Genomic DNA, 23,866 nt, shown 5'->3' on the forward strand with positions numbered 1-23,866 from the left:
ATACTTTTTATGGTCTAAAAGCGGTTAGAGTAGGATCTTTTTATATCCACTCAGGAAATCAATATGGCCTCGAATGCTTTTCTTCGCACAGTTATCTCACATATGAAGTAAGTCATTTTCTTGAGTCCATATTCTGTCCAAATAAAAGTAGTGAAAAAATAAAAAGTTCAGTCATCTGATATCGCTCACTGTTGCTATATATCGTTAGTGTCTCCCCGGCCGACGTACATTTCCTGACTACCAGACTTCGTGCCAATGCCGTGCATTAATTTTCAAACCTCCCCACATCGTCTCGTGCAAGGAAGAGATGTGAAATTGTTGATCCATCCGTCGGATCGGAGCTGTAAACTCCGCAGTCCTCTTAGCCCTGTTCGAGGGCAGCAGTATACGTGCCGGTAAGAAGCTTCCTTCATTCGTAATAATGCAGACACTGCTCAACAATCATAAGTTATCCAATTATTCGAACGACACTTGATAAAAGACGATGGGAAACACTTCTTCTAGGTCCTCGTGCAGGATTCGTTTCCTGAGTTTATGAGTGATTTGACATTACATGATTTAGGGAATATGAACATGAATATTTGTCGTTTATTTCGCCCAAGAGCCCCAGAAAGCAATAGAGCCCAGCGGCCAGGTTAATGTATTCTTTCTTGATTTCCGGAAAGCGTACAGTACAGTTCCACACTATTCCTTTGTGAACAAAATAAGAGCGTACTATACACCAGACCAGCTGGTAGACTGGACTGAGAAGTTCCTAGCAAACAAAATTCAGCAAGCCATTCTCAAAGTAATCTTCACAAGTAAAAGTAACTTTATAATATTCCAGGTAGATGTTACAGGACCACTACTTTTCACAATATACAGGACTACTAGCAAACTTTCATTCGTTTTCAAAGTTCTATGTTTTTCAAATTATTGCATGTAAAAATGTGATCGGTCCATGAAAACAACCGTAAACTCACAAAGTCTTGACAGTGTTGCCAGATGACACTGCGAGTGGAGTGCCTTGACAAAATGGCGACAATGCAAGGAAACAGTTGTTATGTGTTGGATTATGCGAAATATTTGTCTTTGAAAACTGTGTTGCCTGCTTTCACAAGGAATTTTGGAAAAGAACCATCACGTAAATACAGCGATGTGCGTTGGTACCGACAATTTAAAGGCACTGGTTGTCTCCTTAAACAAAAAAATACCGGCCGACCAAATGTACCAGATTCAACACTGTAGAGGGTAAGGCAAGTTTTTATGCAGTCCTAAATAATTATCGGTCGACGCAATCACGAACTTGAAATACGGTAGAAAAGTTTCTGGAACATTTTGCGACGCTGGTTACATTCAATCCGTACTGTCTGCAGATCGTGCAGTATTAAAAACCGAAATATTATGACCGGCGCTTTCAGTTTCGCATCGCAATGCAGGAGGCACCTGAGGAAGAACATTTCGCCTCCAAACTGATATTCGGCGACGAAGCAACCTTCCATTTACCAGGAAAGGTTCAGCGCCACAGTTTGAGAGTGTGAGACAATGAACATCCTCATGAAACCGTGGGCATGAACGAGATTCGCCCAAAGATAACGTTTTCTTTGAAATCACATAACGAAAGTGCTTGAGCCGTTATTCTTCTGTGAGAAGACTGTAACGGTTGGTTTCCAAATCTGATTGTTAATTCCGAGAATTTCATCTTCCAAGAAGTCGGGACATGGGTGTTCTTATCGAAACGACTGAATGCCGCATCGCTGGGTTGGGCTTAGTGATGATAAGGCTCCGTTTCCTAGCCCCGCGGATGGCCTGACATCACGCCTTGAGTCTTGTTCTTTTGGGGTTACATCAAGGACTATGATTACGTACCCCCACTGCCAAGAACACTGGAAAATAACAGAGAATTCATCAGTGCTGCTGAGAAGAACGCTGACACGATCTTGCTACATACAGTGTGGAACGAACTGGCCGACAACCGTTTGGACGTGTGTCGTGTGACTAGAGGGAACTCATAGAACGTTTGTAGAGTGCAGATGCAAACCTGTTCACGATTATGTCCATACATCTGTCGTATTGGTACATGTAATACTTTGGAAAATATAGAGCTTTGAAAACGAGTGCATCACTTACAGTAGTCCTGTATATAAGGAACGTAGTGGATAACATCGGAAGTTCTATGAGGCGTTTGGAGGATGATGCTTGAAAGGAGACTGCACTATTTCTCACGACAGTTTGAGGTAGTTTTGACCATAAATGTGAATGAAGGTGAGAATTTGATAACTTTACTTAATCTCTGTAATATTATATTCTTTTTAATACTGGAGATGTTGGTCGGAGAGGTTATTTCAATCCAAGAGCACTCAGTGTACGCTGGACACTCTGGCAATGTATATGGCTTGCAAAGGATGGAAGCTGACCTGCCGTGTAGTAGAGGCAACATTATGAAACAAGGATTTTGTTCTGATGTGTTTTGAGGAAAGAAAATGAGGTTATACTAATAGAAGAATATGAAAACTCCAATTTTAAAGTAATCGAGTGTTTATACCGTTTCGTATGGTTGAAGTTTACAGTGTAAATCTTATAAAGCAACATTTAGCTCTGTCTTATAGTCGAAACAAGCATCAAGGGAAGTGACTGCGTACAGGAAACTTGTTACGAACTGTTTTGCTAACTTGTCTAGGTGTGAGAACTTTGTGAAAAGGTGTATTGTTGCCATGGTTTAATGAAGCAGAGTTAGTCTTGGAGTCTTCTTCTCATTTATCAATCATTAAGTTTAGTTCCCTGTTTTCATTTACTTTTATCACTGTGTTTGCAAAATGGTTCAAATGGCTCTGAGCACTACGGGACTTAAAATCTGAGGTCATCAGTCCCCTAGAACTTCGAACTACTTAAATCTAACTAACCTAAGGAGATCACACACATCTATACCCGAGGTAGGATTCGATCCTCCGATCGTAATGGTCGCAAGATTCCAGATTGAAGCGCCTAGAACCGCTCGGTCACTTCGGCATCCCTGTGTTTGCATACTCGCACAGTATTTCGCGAGTTGCGTGCTGAGAAGCATTTTTATTAAAACTAGTAAAATACCGCCTTGCAATGCACATCACAAGTACGGCAAATAAAATTTCGTTTTGAAAAGCCACGTCAGTATTCCTAATTGCAGCAGGCTGCATAGCACACGAGCGTTCCGCGCGCACAGGTATGCCAATAACTTTTAATTGTCATCAAAATTTTCATGTTCCAGTAATGGTACACTGACGGTCAGAATTTATTTGTGAAAATAATATCGTATCAGTTCAGAGGCCTAATATCAGTAGAAGATCTCAGTAAAGTGTTGTCTTGTGAATTTTCAGCAGTTTTATCAGAATGTCCAAAGTATTAAATTTTATATTCATTTGCCGTGTGATTACAGTAACAGTTTTGATACAGAGCTTGTTTGCATGACTAAACATAAAGATTAGCAATATTCCTGTCACACATTTTAATCTAAATCATTTTATTTTGCAGCCAGGTGGCATATGTAAATTTAATTGAAAACGGATTGTATTATCACAGACAAATTGTTTGACGTACCGTCTAGCCTGGATTTCGCTTCGTGTAGCGTGAGCTCTACAAATTTCTGTTCAAAACTAAGTTTTCCCACAGTTCTGTTGGCCTAGAGTGACATTAAAGTATTTCTATATCAAAGTGGCTGCAGAAAAGTCACTGAAATCAGTCACATCCGTAAAATACATAGAAGTATGAGTCACAAGCGATTTAAATAGTAAGTACGTTATGAATCTAATCGCAGGTGACTGATGCGGGACTAAAATTCACTTGACATAAGCTCAAAAAGTGTAACTTATCGTAATTTATCTACATAGAAGGAACTTGCAAAACTCTTCTTCGATGAATTCGTGTATATTGCTCGTCAGTCTAGAATCAACACGAAACAGGATCGATACAGGAAATTGAAAAGCTCAAAAAAAACTGCTTTTTTCGCCACAGGTTCATTTAGGAAGCACGATAGCGCCAATGTGACACTCAGCAAACTTCACCCACAGTCGGTGCAAGAGAGGGTTTCTGCATCATGGGGTGTTAAAATTCCAAGAGCCTATGTTCCTCGAAGAGTCAACCAGCATAACGTTTCCTCCTACGTAAATCTCGAGAAAAGACCATGAAAGTACGATTATAGAGATTTGACCTTACACCGAGTCTCACCAGCAATCAATCTTACAACGAATCATTCCAGACTTGAACAGGAAAGAGAGGCAGTGACAGATACCGTAAGTACCTTCCGACAGACACAGAACGTAGCTTCAGGATATAGCTATAGATGTTTACATCCAATATTATACCAAATTTAATTCCCAGGGTCTAATGCTTCTGAAATTACATGGCGATTCTTCTGAAACAATAATGCCTTAAAACATGAAAGAAAGTGAAAAACTAATAATTCTTCATTGCAATAAAATTAAAATACAGAATTCTCTTTCATTACATCTGGCGCTATGCGCGGCGACGCTGTTTGCTAAGAACCATTTACAGTTCCATTTGCTAGAAACAATTTATAGATCTTCATTTTCAATATTTTGGCTACGTTTTCAGTATTATAGAGGTGTGGTTACACTGCGACTGACTGCTTCAGTAGCAGCTCTCTGCCTAATTAATAGATCTTCATTTTCAATATTTTGGCTACGTTTTCAGTATTATAGAGGTGTGGTTACTCTGCGACTGACTGCTTCAGTAGCAGCTCTCTGCCTAATTTATAGATCTTCATTTTCAATATTTTGGCTACGTTTTCAGTATTATAGAGGTGTGGTTACTCTGCGACTGACTGCTTCAGTAGCAGCTCTCTGCCTGCCAAGGTAAAGGAAAAAACGTAGACCTGAAAGGACATGGTACTACCTTCAACTTAGCAGTCAACATTGCTGATGAAAAAGTGCACCATCCACCAGCGACAAACTTTAGGCTGAATAGAAAGATTCCAGTCATCGACACCTGTTCTAACCGGCTGTTGGCAAATAATTGTAACATATAATAGGAAATAGCTGTGCGTTTGTGATACCTGGTAGTCAAGAAAGGCAGGATTAGGTAAGGATTGTGGGCGGGGCGTAATCAGTTACTGTTGGTTCTCTTTTGCAATTACACACATTTATTTTAAAACGGTAAATCCAGCCTTAGCAATAAATAAAGATATCACACATTATTAATGAAAGAATAAACAACTGTGTCATTAATAGTGCTTTCAGTGCGTTACAATTACCAAATGACCACAAAATACAGGCACAGCGAATAATGTTTTAAAAACAATCCAATTTTATCCCAATTAGGATTTTAAGGCAAGTAACCACAGTCATGGCTTAAGGCCTTTAACGCCGAGAACGGCAATTATAAAAAAAATTAAGAAAAACACTGTAAAATGGCAATTCAATAGCTAAGGTTAATTTAAAAAAAGACAGGTAACAGATCACCAAACGGGTGAGACAAAATGATGGTTAACTTGGTAGCACAATCGTTTAAACCTGCTGTAACGCCAAGAAAGACAATTATATATTAAAAAATTAGAAACATACAGAAAAACAGCAAATACAATAATAAAGCACAAGGGCCAGTCACATACGGTGCTCCAGGAATCGACGTCTGAGTAGGTTTGGCAAAAAAAACACTTTCGTGAGCGACGAGATAGGAAGCCAAGAGTTGCATTCACTTCACAAGATGGTAAATGAGACTTCTCAGACTAGTGGCGGTCTAACGAATGACTAATGATAATCTTGCTGAGGCTACCTGAAATCCAGTAAACCAAATGCAAAGATGTAGAAATACTCCAAAGCTGGAACCGGTAGTCTGTACTCCATCCGCCGAATACTGTGCTTAGAGTGCCAGGAACGAGAAAGGAATCACTACCACCAGAGTAGAAGAATTCGCCAACCAACCTACAATCAAGGAAGCTGTCAAAACTAGACGCCTCACCTGACAGCAACGGCATGGCGAAGGAACGTACACTGCCGTTAAATACACTAAACCCCAGGGAAAGTAATTGGGGCGTTTGCGGCCATGAGGCAGGAAAAATACCGCTGGTTGAACAAAGAGTAACAAACTGAACGCAATAAATAGTAATTAGAAGTCCAGGAAAGCTAATCAGATCCACCTACCCTAAGCACTCCACTCGCTCCTCTTCACCCCTGCAATACTACGAGGAGCAACACTAACCCAAGTCACTGGAGAATTGTAAGATCTCACAATGTAGGAGGTTTCTCTACTTGAAACCAAATGCACTCTACTTAAAGCTTGCAGGACCTGTTTTACGACGAGGTAATGCACCCTCGTGACCACAGGCCGTATATCCGGCAGTCCATGCGCGCCGCCAGCAGTCCCGACTTGTTCTAGAAGTGTGCAGACCTGGCTCCTCCTGAGTCGCCAACCGAACTGGCACACTCACACGACCCGAACAAACAACGAATTTTCCCCAAAGATAGGGCAACAGATACTATTTATCGATAATCGCCGCTGCTGCCACTAGTGACAAGGCAACGCTTGCGAATCTGGGTGGCACCAGTCAACAGGAGGAGAAGACAACAGCAACCATGCCAACTAAACGACACCATCTGGCCTCCAACAGAGGGCGGAAAGCTACAGCAGCGTCAATGCGAGCCACAGCACGGCTCACTGTGTTTTTAAGAATTACGATGCAGTGTTCCTTCAGACATGCATATGTATCCGGTGGAACATTGCATCGTAATTCTTAATAACTCAGGTATGGCTATTTATTCGTCAATACGAGGCCCTCGACTCTCGATAAATATGCCCTTCCTGGATGGGAATAATCGTAATGCGCGACTGCACGTTGTAACACGAGGGCTTCAACTTATGAAATTTTGGGTCTAGCCACGAATCGTGTTAATGCTATCACTCGCGTAAACCGGGAAATCGAGCACAAATCTTCATTGTCGTCATTCCAATAGCCTAAGGAGGTTCAGTTTCGCAACTGTGTATACTTCTCCTGTTAAATGTCACTCATAGGACTGCAGCAAGGTAACGTCTTAGAAAACCACCGACATTTTTAAGGCTAAACGTCATGTCCTTTTCAAGGTCCAAATGAGACCAGAGATCGCTGTGCACGCCAATGTAAATCTTAGGTGGGCGTGGCTACGTCAACTAAAAGGGGGCGTACGCAGAAAGAAAACACACACCATAAACGACCAGCACACAACACAACAAAAAATTTCCAACGTTAGACGTTATCGATAGACGAGAGTTAACAGCAGGTGAGGAATTAGTGCTTAATCGTTTCGTCTATTGTTTGACCAGCGAAACAGCAGGAGCGCTGGCAGAATTTCAGCAAAACCCATCATCACCATTTATAAGGTCACTTGTCTTTTAATCCCAACTGCTTCTTTAATACTATTATTCCAGTAACTGATGGCACACGCAGAATATCTTCGTTGTTGCATGTCATCGGATGACCGGTAACACGACAGTGTTGTGGAATCGGAGATCTGCTGAGCTGGTGTGTGTGTGTGTGTGACGCTTACGATAAACGCAACGGTCCGCCACAATCCTGATAATCAGACCGAAGTTCGACATACCACTATCTCACCGAATACGGTAGACACCCGACTGTTCCTGGAAAGATTTTCCAGTTTTGAATCTGGTTCCATTATAATCTGTCTGAGTAGTTTTCTGTTCATCCCTACGCCCCCCCCCCCCCCCCCCACCCCTTTCCCGACCACACCCGTCCTACTTATCGTTTTGTTTCATTTCCGACGAATTTCAGTTTCTCATGTCAGTTCAATTTTTGTAGCCGTTAAGGTATTTACTCATTTCTTCTAACTCTTCCTATTTTAATACCTTCATCACCTGTGGATCTCATAGTTTTGTATGCTTGTACTGCTATGGTCGATCTTAGATATGTAGTTCATTCACTACTGCATTCGTAGCAATTCCCCCATTACTACGTTCTTGTCCAGTACGAGATCTACTCCTGCATTCGTTCTGTTCAGTTTTGTGATGCTAATCCTACACTTACCTGTACACTATTTGTTTACCGGGATGGACAAAGATATGGAAACATAGTGAGAAATGCAAGCTTGAACATAAATGCAGATGCTAAATGGTTCAAATGGCTCTGAGCACTATGGGACTCAACTGCGGTGGTCATCAGTCCCCTAGAACTTAGAACTACTTAAACCTAACTAACCTAAGGACATCACACACATCCATGCCCGAGGCAGGATTCGAACCTGTTACCGTAGCAGTCGCGCGGTTCCGGACTGCGCGCCTAGAACCGCGAGACCACCGCGGCCGGCTGCAGATGCTAGTCATACCTGCAAGTGGCACTGTTGTTTCTGACCACGAACGGTACCTCTGCAATGTCCCCCATACGTTGCAAGTTTAAGTTGTAATTGGGAAAGTGCTTTGTCCAGTAATGGGTGCATTATGTAGGAGCTACGTGAACTAGAACGTGGGCAAATAGTTGCTGCCCGTACGGTTCGCGCTTCGGTAAACAAGACAGCCGACCTTGATGTTGTTTGAAGAGGCACCGTTTCGAAAATAGTAAACCAGCAGATAATGAAAGGGGAAGAACATCTTTTGCTGACTCACAATGCTGACCAAGGGGTGTTTAGACTGATCGTGACAACGGTCATTAAATAAAATTTGTACAAAAATAAGAGAACGACAGTCGCTGCAGAACTAAATGACGCACTCACGAAACCTGACGGTAACAAAATAGCACAGAGGGAGGTCCATAAGCAGAGAACTGCAAGGCGAACTGTAATTCCAAAACAACTCATCAGTGATACAGATTCCCGTAACTGGAAAACGTGGTGCAAGAGCGATAAAAGCTGGACTACGGAGGAATATAATATAGTAATTTGGTTGGCTGAATCTTGTTTCATACTGTTTACAACTTCTGGTTGAGTTTACGTGCCGAGAGTGTGCTGTGGTGGGGGTTTGCTTACGATTTGTACAACCGTATCGTGCCGCTGCATGTGCCCCAAGGCTACTCTACAACTTCCCGTTACTGCCAAGGACTTCTTGACTGTTGTGGCTGATTCGATCCATCCCATGGTACAGTATCATTTCCGCAATGATGAGGCTGTGCTCCAAGGCAACTGTGTCCCTGTTCCCACAGCTAGCATCACGCACGTCTGGTTTTGCGAGCGATAAGGGGGATTGTCTTTTCACCCTTGGCCAGATTTCAATATTATTGAACCTTAGTGATCTACTTTGGAGAGAAGAGTGCATGATCGATATACACGTCCATCATTAATATCGCAACTCCCCACCATTTTGCTGGGAGAGTGGTATAATATTCCGTTGAAAACCATACAGGACTTGTATTTATCCTTTCGGAGACGACTGTAGATTCCTTTGTGCCAACTGGTTTCCTACTCCGTACTTAGCATGCTAGAGTGTTGTGTTGCTGCACTCCGTCTTCAGGCCACGAGTGGCCTACCGAGACCATCCGACAGCCGTGTCATCCTCAGGGGAGTATGCGGATACAAGGGGCGTGGAGTCAGCACACCGCTCTTCCGGTCGTTATGATGGTATTCTTCACCGAAGCCGCTACTTTTCGGTCGAATAGCTCCTCAATTGGCATCATGAGGCTGAGTGCACTCCGAAAAATGGCATCAGCGCATGGCGGCTGGATGGTCACCCATCCAAGTGCCGGTCACGCCCGACAGCGCTTAACCTCGGTGATCTCACGGGAACCGGTGTATCCACTGCGGCAAGGCCGTGTTGTGTTACTGGCGTTTGTAATCTTCGCCCAGGCTTAGTTTTTTTTATTTACGTTTCCTGTGGCTGTTCTCAGCACGTCACAACATATGCTCTGGGGTACTGTAAATTTATTGCTCGATTAAAGACCAGGTACTACGAACGCCAGAGTTACGTTCAACGCGTGCAGAATGACAACAAAAAATTTAAGAGTAAATAGCAAGATGAATATCCTGACAGTTATGAACAATAAATGTCGAGCAGTTCGGCTGTAGGAGAATACATCTTACAGTTAACTATGTACTTTTTATATGGCTAGGCAGCGACACCATATACAATGACTCGACTGGAAGCTGTGTATGCAACAAAAAAACATGCGATGAAAAAGAGAATAACTATACACCATTTAAGGAGTCTCATGAAGCTCTACGGAGCTGTAGAATACAATGGAGCATACTGAAGAAGAAACTAGCATGGGCTACATTTATTACAAACAAAAATGAAATCAGCAATGTTTTCTAGTCGAGTCTTTTTCTACCTCCTAAATAGAACTGATTAACAGAAGCTGAAAAGGCTATTGAATAATCGGTCGTCTCACTTAGTCTAATGAAACGTGGTCTCTCAAATAAGAAACTGATTGTAAACGCACTCGCTAGACAACATGAGAAGAAGAATCGCTAGATACGGAATGAAGGAAAGAGTGATCACAAAAAAGGACGCGATAATACGAGTGCAGTGTTAAAAGCTCGCGGAAAACAGAAGTTGAAATATACATGCGCCATAGCAGGCTGAATCTGGAAACATAATTTTCTGTAAATGAGGATTACTGACCGTTACTACTCTCAGTTATAAGCCAAAACTAGTTTTATCTCCCACTAATGACAATACAGTCAAAGGTGAACATTGTGTATGAAGCCATCCGACCTTTGTATGACGTGTGGTTGCCTTAAAAGCTACGATTGATTTGCAGTATTAACTATCCTCTGTTCTCTAATTGTCGCATTAAGTCTTTACGGTGTTTAGCGACGACACCGAAAAATTTTCAGCAAAGATTCAGTCATTTCTCTGTCTTTCAAAAATTAGTTTTAACCACTGAGCTCGACACACAAGTCAAGCACAGTAGCATGATACATAATGCACTCTAGCCGATTCGATAACTGATGTTCTACTTGTAATCCTGCAATGTATGTTACCAGTTGCAGGTTGCATGAGAATCCAGAATGGACTACAAATTACTTCAGCTCATCACATGTAATGGGTCACTGTGGAAGAAGAAAAATGTAGCAGTGTTCTGGTATCAACGTGCATCTACTTTGTAACACTAGTCGTCCCACGGCATAACACACTAGATCGTCCGCAGCGAGTGTAACGCTTTATTTGGTAGCATCAGCTTTCAAGAGTGGGGTGACAGAGAGAATTCTCGTAACAGACATTCAACAACTACGCGTGCTGTGGTGTATTATACCAAATGTAGAGGGTGCAACGTCGATGTTTTAGAAAGTGTTAACGCAATGACCAACCGATTTTACACGTCGTGTGGACCTTGTGAGGTGCTTTCTTCACGAAATCCTGCCTCCCATTAACTGATATTCGCAGGTGACACGAATGAGAAACGGAAAAGCGGGGACAACATGTGTCGCTCTTAAATCTCACGAGTATAGGTTTTGTCTGAACATTGGTAGAAATGACCGGTATTCCTGCCAGTAAGTGTAAATCTGTTTTCAGTTTCGGGGCACCGCATACCTGTATAAGAGGGGCACGAATCAAGCGGTACTACAACCACTGAATAATGATTCCCGTACAACGTTTTTCTTGATAATTTTACACTTCCCAGTCGAGAATGAAACGTTTGTAGAATTCTGGAAGCAGAATGAATTCTTCAAACGTCTTGAAAACCAACTTTTGCTTCCATGCAGCTCCAGTGAACTTACAGCAGCTATGGAAGAACAAAGAGGTAGTGCGAGTCGTTTGATACCGGACCCGTTATAGAGAGTCGCTTATTTTCAACTATTTACAATCTAGATTGTTGAGAAGCGGAGTTACAAAACGAAAGATGATGGAACGTACTACGTCTATTACAAGTTTCATAAAACACAGGCTTTCTGTAGATGGATGATTTTCCCACGAACGCTTTCAATCTCAGGATATTGCGATGATTTTACTATGGTTTCAGTACTGCATATGCTTCTGCACACCTCTACGTAGAATAAATAATACATTATCCTTGCAACCCTATGCCAGGTTCAGATTGTGGTTATGGTACGCACATCATGGTCGAATTGAATACTGCGAATTATCCTTGCAACCACACGCCACATGATTTTGGACACGGCACGTCTATGTCATTCCTTATTCAGGTATGTTTAAATAGTAAACTGCGAACTATTGCTACTAACACAATCGACAATGAACTGCACTTAATAACAAAAGCGCTATGTTTGAGTACTACGTACATCATCATACACAAAGTTCGTTTCTGTCCTTTCTATTTATTATGTATTAAACAAACATTCAACTGCGAGTGGCAAATGGCCGAGGGGAGGTACATGACAACAGCATCATTCAGGTCTCCATCTCCTCATACATTCTGGGTTTTGGTGATTTTCGTTAATTACAAACTACTCTGTCGCTGGAAATGTAAATAAATGCCTACTTCTTGTTACGTACCCGGTATATTCCCATATAAGTTTAGATTCAGTCAACTTATTATTTGTCATTAAACTCTGCCCACTCCTCCGATGTTTGAAAAAAAGATAAAAGCTGTATGTTCATCTACAGTTACACTCTGCAGCACATTTTTTAGTGTCGGGTGGAGGACTAACATTTTCCTTTTTCATATGCAATAGTGAGTAAGAAGAACGAATGTCAATAAATATTGTTTGAATTTAAGTTTCCCAGATTTTTCCGCAATTGTCATTTGGCGTGATGTATATGGGAAGTGGTAATACGCAAGCCTGGTTGGTCTTGGGACGCCTAATCTCCGAATTTTATAAGTTACTCCGTCCGTGAAATGTAACCTATCTCTTTTAGCGTCTGTCATTGAATTCTTATTAGTGTGTTCATAACGTTTTGTTGCTTACGAAGCGAACCGTACAAAACGGGTCTTCTTTATTTGGGTTTCAATCAACTCCTATTGTTAAGTATTAAAATTATTTCAATAAAACAGTTTTGATCGCACGTATTTTGTATACATTTCGTTTGATGACCAGTATCGGTCTTTTTTATGACCATCAACAGACCATAATTTTACTCTTCCGTGACGCAGGAGCCATGCACGCTCTGGAGGCGTGTTGAACACTACGGATTAGCAACTTTACGAGTCTGTTAAACTTCAATGAGGAGATTATAAAAAAAATCTGTTCTGCAGTATAGGTTATAGATGAAAGTGAAACACTGATTATATTATAGAGAGATTCAACTTCTGCCTTCGTGTAGTCATGTACTCTGCACTTCTTATGAACACTACCCACACTTTTTGTGGAGTGATGCTTACATTCTTTTTGATCTCAATGTAGCGTGCTTACCGGAACGAGATTGTCCAGTTTCTCATTGATAATGTTGAGACAAATATATGATGACGTTTCTGCACTTTATACTCACGACCGATAACATCGAACTCCCAGTAACGAGGTGCGACAATAGAGTAATGAAACTGATGTCAAAAAGACGTTGCTTACCGTTATAGTCAAGTTTAGTGTTGTCTACTTCAAAGTAATTTGCACACACGTTTTCCAGCGCTTCTGCCATTGATGGTCACATTTCTGGAATTCATCTTCTGTAATATCCTACAAGACCCTCTTCACAGCTTTTTGCACATCTTTTGTTGTTTGAAAATGGTGTCCCTTCACAGCCGTTTTGTCTCCTGGAAACTGAAAAAAGTCGCACGGAGCGATATCTGGTAAATAAGGTGCATATGGTTGTACTGGAAATGGTTTTGAAGTGAGGTGACAGAGCAGTATGGGATGGCGCTGTATCGTTATGCAAAATCCAACTATCAGCAAAGTTGCCACGGACATGAAGAACTCTTTCACGAAGACTTTCTAAAATTTCTTTGTAGTAATCGGTTATTTGTTTGTCCAGGAGGCACTCACTCTTTACAAACAATTCCCTTGGAATCAAACAAGCACACAAGGACAAATTTCACTTTTGACTTTGACATGCGAGCTTTTTTTGGTCTGGGTGGTTCCTTTGAGCACCATTGCGAACTTTGAAGTTTTGTTTCTGGATCGTACTGAAAAAACAATCTATCATCACCAAAGATAACACGGCTCAACAATTCTGTATTGATTTCTTTTTGCTCCAACAGTTTGGCTGCCATATTTTTCCGTGTTTCTCACTGTTTTGGTGTTAGATTTTTGTGGACCATTTCTGCACAAATCTTTATCATATGAAAATTTTCAGTAATCATTAGACGAACCGATCCTCGATTGATGTTCAGTTCTTCTGCAATCATTTTCAAAGATAATCTTCGATCAGATCATATGAGTTTATACACCCTGCCCAAGTAGACATCCATCCGTGAGGTTGATTGTCGTCCTGTGCGTTCTTCATCTTCAACATTCGTAATGCCTCCACTAAACATTTTATGCCAACCCAAAACTTGAGCTCTTGACATAACCTCCTCTCCAAAAGCCCTCTGAAGCTTACCGTAAGTTGTCGTAGTGTTTTCATTCAATTTAATGCAGTAAGATATGGCATAGCATTGCGCAATATTATGCGGTTCCATTTCGATGATGAGAGGCAAAATGACGTATTAAAGTATTACAGCACAACTCATGACTGAGTAGTTGCATCGATGTGCCGCTCGGACTAGAAGCCGCTTATAGACCAAGGTCACAGATATTGTACCTGCACAAGCCTGCAGGGTTGCCACATCTTGCAGAGAAAATCAGTCTCGTTACTTTATTGTTGCACCTCGTACTATGTTGCTACTCTGGCGGCGATTTGCTCCAGAAACATGAGGAAGAGCACTAGGTTTCATCAGCAAATCACATGACTAGCGATGAGTATAAGGTAGAGTTCCACAATCTGGCCCCAGAAGGGACCAATTGGGCATGACCAACGTCTTGCCATCCTGTACCTGTGGACTCACTGTAAACAGTGTGGAAGATCAAGTGGTCAGTGCACTGTTCTCCCAGGTGCCTTCGCTATGCAACCGTCTGCCCTCTTAGCTGAGGTGGTCAGCTCGTCTGAGTGCCTTGCCACAGGCACGGCTTCAATTCCCAGCCGTGTCAGAGATTTTTTGTGCTTGGTGACTGGACGTTGTGTAGTCCTTGTCATCACTGATACGTAAGTGGCACATTTTATCGACAACTGAAAATACTAGAATGTCATCGGCCTAACTTCTCATGGCGACCATCAATGGCGTATGATCATTTCATTTACCTTGTAACCGCTACTGTTTGGTCAAGCAAAAATCCTTGGTACTACCTGGCATCGAGCCAGGGTCTCCTGCATAGTAGTCAGCTGCACTGACACTATGTTTCGGAGGCGGACAGACTAGTTGTAGACGAATACGTTACTTCTCATTACAGTACCTGGAGAGCGCCTCTCATTGTCTCTCCATTCTTTTTTTATGGATGACAGTACGTAGATAGTAGTAAAATACTTTGTCCTTCAAATGCCACACTGCTTAACTCAGAAGTCAGAATTTTTTGTTTCGCTGTTACTAAATCGATGTTCAATGTGGCAAATAACGATGAACCCTTATCCAATAACGAAAACATTGTACATCTTTCAAGCTTTATCGTAAGCAACAAACAAACTGTTTTACTGGTTCGATCTTACACCAACGGCAAGTCATTAATAAATTCGATGTTGCTATTACTTCCACTAATCATTGAGAGGAAGTCGCGGAATACGTCCTTGTATTGGTCGGACTTCCTTTTGCGAAGTGCAGAAATTCGACGCGCAATTGACTGTTTGGAAGTCCCATGCAGAAATACTGAGCCATGCTGCCTAAACAGACGTACATAACTGCGGAAGTTTTGCCGCTGCAGGATTTTGTCCACGAACTGGCGTCCCAATTATGTCCCATAAATGTTCGAGAGGACTGATGTGGCCAAAAGAACTCTCGGTCTCTCCAGAATGTTCTTCAAACCAATCGTGAACACTTGTAGCTCGGTTACATGGCGTATTGTCATCCATAAAAATTCCATCGATGTTTGGGAAGATGAGGTCAATGAATAATTGCAAATGGGCTCCAAGTAGCCTAACTTAACTATTTCCTATTAATGATCGGTTCAATTGGACCAGAGGATCCAGTCCAGTCCTGACGAACAGAGCCCACGCCATTATGAGTTTGCCAACAGCTTGCACGGTGCCATGTTGATAATTTAGGTCCATGGCTTCGCGAGGTCTGCGCCACACTCTAACCCTACCACCAGCTCCTACCAACAGATATCTGGACTCATTTGACCAGGACACCGTTCTTCTGTTGTCTAGGGTCCAACCGATTGGTCACGAACCCAGGAGAGGCACTGCAATCTGTCTCGCGATGACAGCAAAAGCACTCGCGTGGGTCATGTGCTGCGATAGTCCATAACGCCGTATTTCACCGCACTGTCCGAACGAATAAGTTCATCGTTACGTCCCACATTGATTACTGAGGTAATGTCATTCAGTGTTGCTTGAATGTTAGCGCTGAAAACTTCAGGCAAACTGTTCTCGGTCATTAAATGAAGAGAGTTCGCTTCTGCGTCATCCGTGGTGAGAGGTATTGCCTGAAATATGGTATTCTCGACACACTCTTGACACTGTGGATTTCGGAATATGGAATTCCCTACCGACATTCAAAATGAAATGTCCCATGAATCTAGTTACACCTACTATTAGGCGTTGAGTGCCAGTTAATTCCCGTCGCGTGCTGCCCTCTATGCATTTGCATAACGCTATCCCGTTAATCCCGCCTTTTCGAAGAGCACCGTTACAAATGCTTCTTACATTTCACGTTGATTCATGGCGTCACGCGGTACACATTCGTGCGTCTATCTCATACTGGGAGCATTTTGAGCTGTCTTTGTATTAACCTACATCATATCAGCAAGTTCAAACTCGTCGTTTAAATTTATGGTTGACCATACAAATATTCAACTGCGAGTTATATGTGCCTTTACAGCTAGTGGGCGATCTGATGTATTTGGTAACAGCACTATTCGTATCATCATCTCGTCATGAAATTTTGGTTTTCGTGACTTACTGGTCACATCACACTACTCTTCCGGAAGAATATATCGTACGAAACATAACGCCATTATTCTCGTTTTCTTTTATTTACGGACGCTGTCTCATTTCGTAAGCACCGGTTTTGTAGGGGGATGAACTCGGTTAAAGTTATCAAATCGTTAGCAGTCGTTACTAGTGGACAGATATTACTTTATTGATAGCGTTCAGTTTAATTCACAATATGCTATCAATAATTACGTACGTATTTTACAGATTGTTTGAGGATATTTACGACCTGGGTCAATATATTAAAATGATAGTAACTTCACGTTTAAGACTGTTAACAAAAGACAGGGATAACAAAAACAAAGAAGTCAAGGTTTCTATTTTTAGTGCTTCTGCGTAGCTTTGACGACCGTGGCAGATCTGAGTGATGGATTTAGGCTTTCAGTATATTTCCAAACGTATGTTTTTTGCATTAGGTCTTTCACAGATTCTCCGAAGTTAGCACATATGCTTGAAATAAAATCCCAAAAAGCCATTCTTCGAGTAAAGAGTGCCACTTTTATCCACTCTACATCCCTGTAATTATGCATATTTACCCACTGTTTTAGATACAACATTAATTTGATGTTTAAGTTAATTCTGTTAATACTGCACTTATCATTCTGAGATCACTTCAGCATGCAACTAAATAAATGGAACTCGTGTTTTTTTCATACGCATTTCGTTTATCTTCAGTGGCCATCAATATTTCGTCTTTTATTACGCTCATCTCATTCTTAATCTGCACATTAAGGTTCTGTACGAAAATATGTTACAATTTTGACAAATAGTGTGACAGGAACTGTTTACCGTATATAAGGGTGATGAATGCAACGTAATCACAGTGAAGAACTTAATGACCCCATGCATAATACTTGTTGATTGCAACCTTTTATGTTTTTGTTTTTCAGTGTTTCGTACTGTAATCGACGAAAACGGATCCCTTATAGGATCATTCTGTTGTTACTCTGACAGACTGTTAAGATAGGCCGGCCGAGGTGGCCGAACGGTTCTAGGCTCTTCAGTGTGGAACCGCGCGACCGCTACGGTCGTAGGTTCGAATCCTGCCTCGGGCATGGGTGCTTGTGATGTCCTTAGGTTAGCTAGGTTTAAGCAGTTCTAAGTTTTAGGTGACTGATGACCTCAGACGTTAAGTCCCATAGTGCTCAGAGCCACTTGAATCAATTTTTTTGTTTGTTAAGAAAGCCTTTTCCTCAGGAACTCGTAGACGTACCCTCAGCGATGTAAGAAATTAAAGCTTCTATGTCCTTGCAATCAAAAGATTCGCCCATTGATGTGATGCATTCTGATACGCACCTACTGACGCATCAAAACCTGTAGGGATTTTCCCATTGTTCTGGAATCATGAAATTTGGCACGAAGTAAGGTGTTACGGTACAACTAAAGGAAAAAATCCGAAAATTGTTAAATTGTTATCATCTCACTCGAATTATCCGTACTAAGGTCCACTGTCCCTTCGCACAGGAAAAAAAATTCAAACTCCATCGTCGATGCAGTCAAAATATTAAGCCATTCATGCCACATATTTTGATACCTTACCAGTATCAATATCGATAACGGGCAAAAATCGCCGAACTTCTCGATTCCTGGGATGGATGACACTGGACTCGCATTTGGGAGGTCGGTAGTTAAAACACGCGTCCGGCCATCCTGATTTAGATTTTCCGTTATTTCCCTATATCGCTAAAGGCAAATACCGGGATGGGTCCTTTGAAAGGACACTGCCACGTCCCTTCTCCATCCTCCCACAATCCGAACTTGTGCACAGTCTCTAATTAACTCAATGGAGCCTACCATGGTCAGGGTGGGGAGGGGGGGGGGGGAGTCCGTTTCAAGCCTAGACCGCAATTTTCATATCACAATTAAGGTTTGGTAGCTAGTTTCGGTTGCTATCTGCAGCCATCATCAGATCGTTCAAAACATGAAAATGTGGTGAAAAAGCATATGTATTATGAGGAATAAGCATTGCTTATGTTTATTCACCACCTTTTCATGTTTTAAAATTCTTTTACTTAACAATCTAAGCACTTTGTTGAGTTGACGTTAAACACTAACCTCCTCCCTCCTCCTGAATGGATGAACTATCTCCAAACATCACTAAGTTTCTACGGAACCCTCGATGTTTTAATGCTACTTGCACTTACCCGAATTTTCTTTTATTAGCGGCTTCAGTCCATACGATTATCATCAGAAATGCCTGTCCCTTTGCACTAGTATATGAAACGTAAAAAAGCCTATCACCATGATAGGTTCATGTTTTGAAGATTTCTTCTTCAGTAAATGCACAGTTTGTTAAAAGTAGTGATTAATATGTATGTGTTATACGCCCCACGTTTACTTGACTTTCTTGTCTCAAATGCTCATTCCTGTCATACCCCAGAATATTTGGACTATCACTTCTGAAACATCAACCGATTTTCCAGGAACTTCGCTCACTGGAAGATGAATCAAAATAAGGAACATCTGTTTAGGCTTATTCGTAAGTGCTCGACGTTTTCTGCAAAGAAAAACGACGTTCAAAGTTTTGGAGGTCTTTTCGAAATACTGCACACTGCCCTCCATAAGTTTGGAAATACCAAACTGCGTATTAAAACGGAGGAAGAGGGAAGTGATCTATGTGGGTTATTGGTGATAATACGGAATCGCAAGCTCAAATAACGGTTAATAACGATACTTACAGCATTGCACACTTAATTATTGTACATGTACGTACATATTGGAACATACTAGTAATGCTCCGTTTTACGTAAACCGACATTACCTGTCCAAGCAGTATGTAGAGGTATCTTGTTTACATTTCTGTTCACTTATAGTTGCTTTTGCATAAAGGTATAACACGCCACGAAAGTAATTGAAAATGGCCCGAAAGTGCTAGATGCCTCATGAATCACGGGCAGTCGTAATCACTTTGCACCAAGAAGGCAGTAGTATCAGACAAATAGTAAAGAAACTGATGATTTTCATCAGCAGAGTTGTCAAAACCATACACTGGCATCGATAAAACAGGCTCTTATAGAGATCGTCCACGCTTAGGAGACCCAGGATGTATCAGAACGCCATGAAAAGTATTAGGTAGTGACCAGTAAACGCAACAGATTAAAAACTGTCAGTTAATTGACTGCTGAACTAAACGCAACGAAGGATACACCGGTGAGTGAGTCCACAGTTAGACGACGCATGGCAGACAACAACCCCCGAGGTTATGTAGCAACAAGGAAACCACTGTTGCGCACTGTTAACAAGAAGAAAAGGCTTAAGTGGGTTAAGGCACATCAACATTGGACAGTGGGGGTTGGGAAAGAGTCTTATTCACTGATGAATCCAAGTTCGAAATATTTGGAAGTAAACGCCGTCAATTTGTATGCCAATACCCCATGAACGCTTGAATCCTCAGTGCGTAATTCCAACTGTAAAGGATGTACAGGGTTCTGTGATGGAGTGGGGATCCTTTGGAGGGCATAAAGTCGGAGACTTGGTGAAAATCGATGGAAAGATGAACGAAAAGAATTATCATACCATTCTCCAGCGACGTTAAGATATTTGGTTTGCGTCTGATTGGGAAAGGGTTTGTCTTGCAGCGAGACAACGACCTGAAACAAACGTCTCGCTTGTGTCAGAACTATCTGAAGTCTCTAGAGGTTCGTCAAATATTGAAAAACAAGGAATGGCCGCCTCAGTCCCCTGATTTTAGCCCAATCGCGATGCTGTGGGATGAACTGGACAGTACGATCCAAAAACGGTAAATCATGAGTGGATCACAATTCTGGGAGGTCCTGCAGCAAGAATGGATATTAATTCCAACTGAAACCTTGGCAAAACTAACGCAGCACATGCCGAGAGTGTGCAAGGCCGTAATGAAAGCAAAGGGTGGGTATTTTGAGGAATCGAACATTTAATTGTTGCGTCTTCCTGTGTATTATTTGAGCTTAATAAACATTTAGAAAACAACAAAATGCATTTTATACTGTATTTCCTTTCCATTGTCTATAATTACTAGGTGTTTTCCAAACTTATGGAGGCTAGTGTGTGTATCTTTCAGCGCGCAGTAACGCAGACGAAGTTATAGCTCAGTGATCTGGTCACAGGAATGTTCTCCTCGGAAAAATTATGCGTCGCTAGTCCGGCCAAGTGTGACAGATTTCTCCCTCTTATGTACTCGTGTCCGTAGAAGGTAACTTGACGAATGTCTCCGGGAATACAAGGGTGTTATATTAATTGTAAAATGACAAGTAAGTGCAATACATCTGTTACATAAAATATATGTATATAGTATATTGTGGGGTTACAATATTTGTAAATTCTTATATTCTGATATTTCATTTTTAATATCGATTCTTAAATAAATTCGTTACTTCATTCACATGTTTATTCTTGACGAGGAGTTGGTGCATTCTCTCTGATGAGAGCAATCGTAGAAAGATCCGAAAGACAGATATTCTGAACACCATGAGCATTCGCCACAGTTATATTTCTTCATGTGAATCTCACTCGTGAAAGGAACACTGTTGAATATTTCGCGCATTGGCAATAATTTAGGAGCACACCAAGCGCAACGGATAGATTTTCTGAAAATTGGCACTTGCAAGTGATTATAAATCAAGATACACTACAGGAATTTTACCGAAAACAATTTCAAGAAATTTTCTCATTTTTTAAAAATTCATTTAAATGACATATAATTAGTAGACGCATAAGTACGAGTGTATCAATATACGCTGGAAAACATTCGTGTAGCAATCCCCTACAGACATGGACATATAAATGAAAAACAAAAATAAAAATGATAATCGAGTTTAGAACACGGGGCGCAAAAGTAAGTAACCACTGCGTTACAATTCCGTCTGTGGATACCATGCGATGAAGGTAAAGTACCTAGGAAATACCTAGAGAACTGTGAACCTCGTTTTTTTTTTAGAAACGTTTGGGTATCTGCAGATAAGCCGAAACACGTGCTCCCTTATTTTGAACCTTCTTCCACTGAGCGAAGTTTCTGAGAAATCGAGCAGATTACACTTGGCGAGTTCTTCTCGTAATTGAAGAAGACTACACTCACGAAACCACACAGCCTCCAACGCACAAAAATGAACGTGGAGTGTTTTTTCTATATTGTGTGCCAATATAAAAAAACAGGATGACCGTCTAAAGACCTACGATGTGTCCCTATTTACGTTGTTATCTTAGCGCCAGAGGAGACCAATGACCGAATCTGCAATCGACAATACATACTTAATACTAGGTTGTGGCTACAAGATTATATATCAAAGGGGGGGGGGGGGCGCCTGCGTGTACACGTTGCCACCGAATTACTGCCATCTTCCCCACGATGTGTGAGGTTGCCATCATTCTCAGCACTACAATCTGCCCAGAATGGAGAAGGTGAAATGCCGTAACTGTGGAACAGGATTACCCCACTATACAAAAATGGTTCAAATGGCTCTGAGCACTATGGGACTTAACTTCTGAGGTCATCAGTCCCCTAGAACGTAGAACTACTTAAATCTAACTAACCTAAGGATATCACACACATCCACGCCCGAGGCAGGATTCAAACCTGCGACCGTAGCCCCACTTTACTCAAAGGGTGTCAAACCTGTCAAGATTTCTACATCTGCATGTACACTGATACTCTGTAAATCACATTTAAGTGCCTGGCAGAGGGTTCGTCGAACCTCCTTCACAATTGTCTACTATACGAATCCGGTACAGCGCGCGGAAAGAACGAACATCTATATCTTTCCGCAAGAGCTCCGATTTCCTTTATTTTATCATCGTGATCGTTTCTACCTATGTAGGTCGGCGTCAACAAAATATTTTCGCATTCGGCGAAGAAAGTTGGTGATTCGAATATAGTTAGAAGATTCATCCGCAACAAAAAACGCGCTTGTTTTAAAGATGCCCAGCCCAAATCCTGTATCATTTCAGTGAGACTCTCTCGCCTATCTGTCGATAATATAAAACGCGCTGCCCTTGTTTGAATTTTTTCATTGTACTCCATCAGTCCTATCTGGCAAGGATCCCACACCGCGCGGCAGTATTCGAAAAGAGGGCGGACAGGCGTAGTATAGGCGGTCTCCTTAGTAGATCTGTTACATTTCCTAAGGGCCCTGCCAATGAAACGCAGTCGTTGGTCAGTCCTCCCCACAACATTTTCTGTGTGTTCCTTCTTTCACGCCAGGTCACTGCCTCTTCGGCACTCACCTGTCATGAAGCCGTCGTCTCAGGACACGTCCGACGTCCGTTCAGTCACTCTATTCAACTGAACAGCCTCCGAAACAACCACCAACACCTCATGAACGCCAGCAGCTACCATGGGTTACCTTTCAGAGTCGATGACAGCCGTATGCATAAACAGCGAGTCCTGCCGACGCTTTTACCTGTTTTGTGGGAAGTATTACGCCCGCTCTTGCTGATGTTGGAAACCTGCTGTACACCAAAATTTCCGAGTTTGCTGAACCTCGTTACTTCTCCAGGCGTTTGTTCAGCCGTAGCTTGGTAGTTTGTCCAGGGCACCGCTCACCTTCATTTTCTGTAATGATGTACCTCTTGGAATGTCAGTGTTAGGTTAATTTACATTTACTTATCAAAAGTTGCAAAGGAAATCTTGAGTGCCTAGTCTCCCCTGAAAGTTCTGTAATAAGGAGACGATTTCTTTTTAGTTTTCACCCCACATGCAGAGACTTCTAATGGCGGTAAGACTGAACTGCAAAATTACTGGTTCACCAAAGGTTACAAATCTCAATCGATATACAAATTGTGAAGATGAAGCAGGTGCCAAGGAATAACTGGTGAAATTACACACAATTTTCAGTAACACTTTCTATGGAAATTTGGTGCAAGACTTTACGATATTTTTAAATGAAGCCACAATCATTTAACAAATAAGTCACAAATTAGGATAGGAAAGAGTTTTCAAATTATTAAATTATTATAAAAAATTTCACGCCAGTAAAAGGCAAGT

This window comes from Schistocerca gregaria, chromosome 8 (genome assembly GCF_023897955.1).
Source record: "Schistocerca gregaria isolate iqSchGreg1 chromosome 8, iqSchGreg1.2, whole genome shotgun sequence".
Taxonomy (NCBI): domain Eukaryota; kingdom Metazoa; phylum Arthropoda; class Insecta; order Orthoptera; family Acrididae; genus Schistocerca; species Schistocerca gregaria.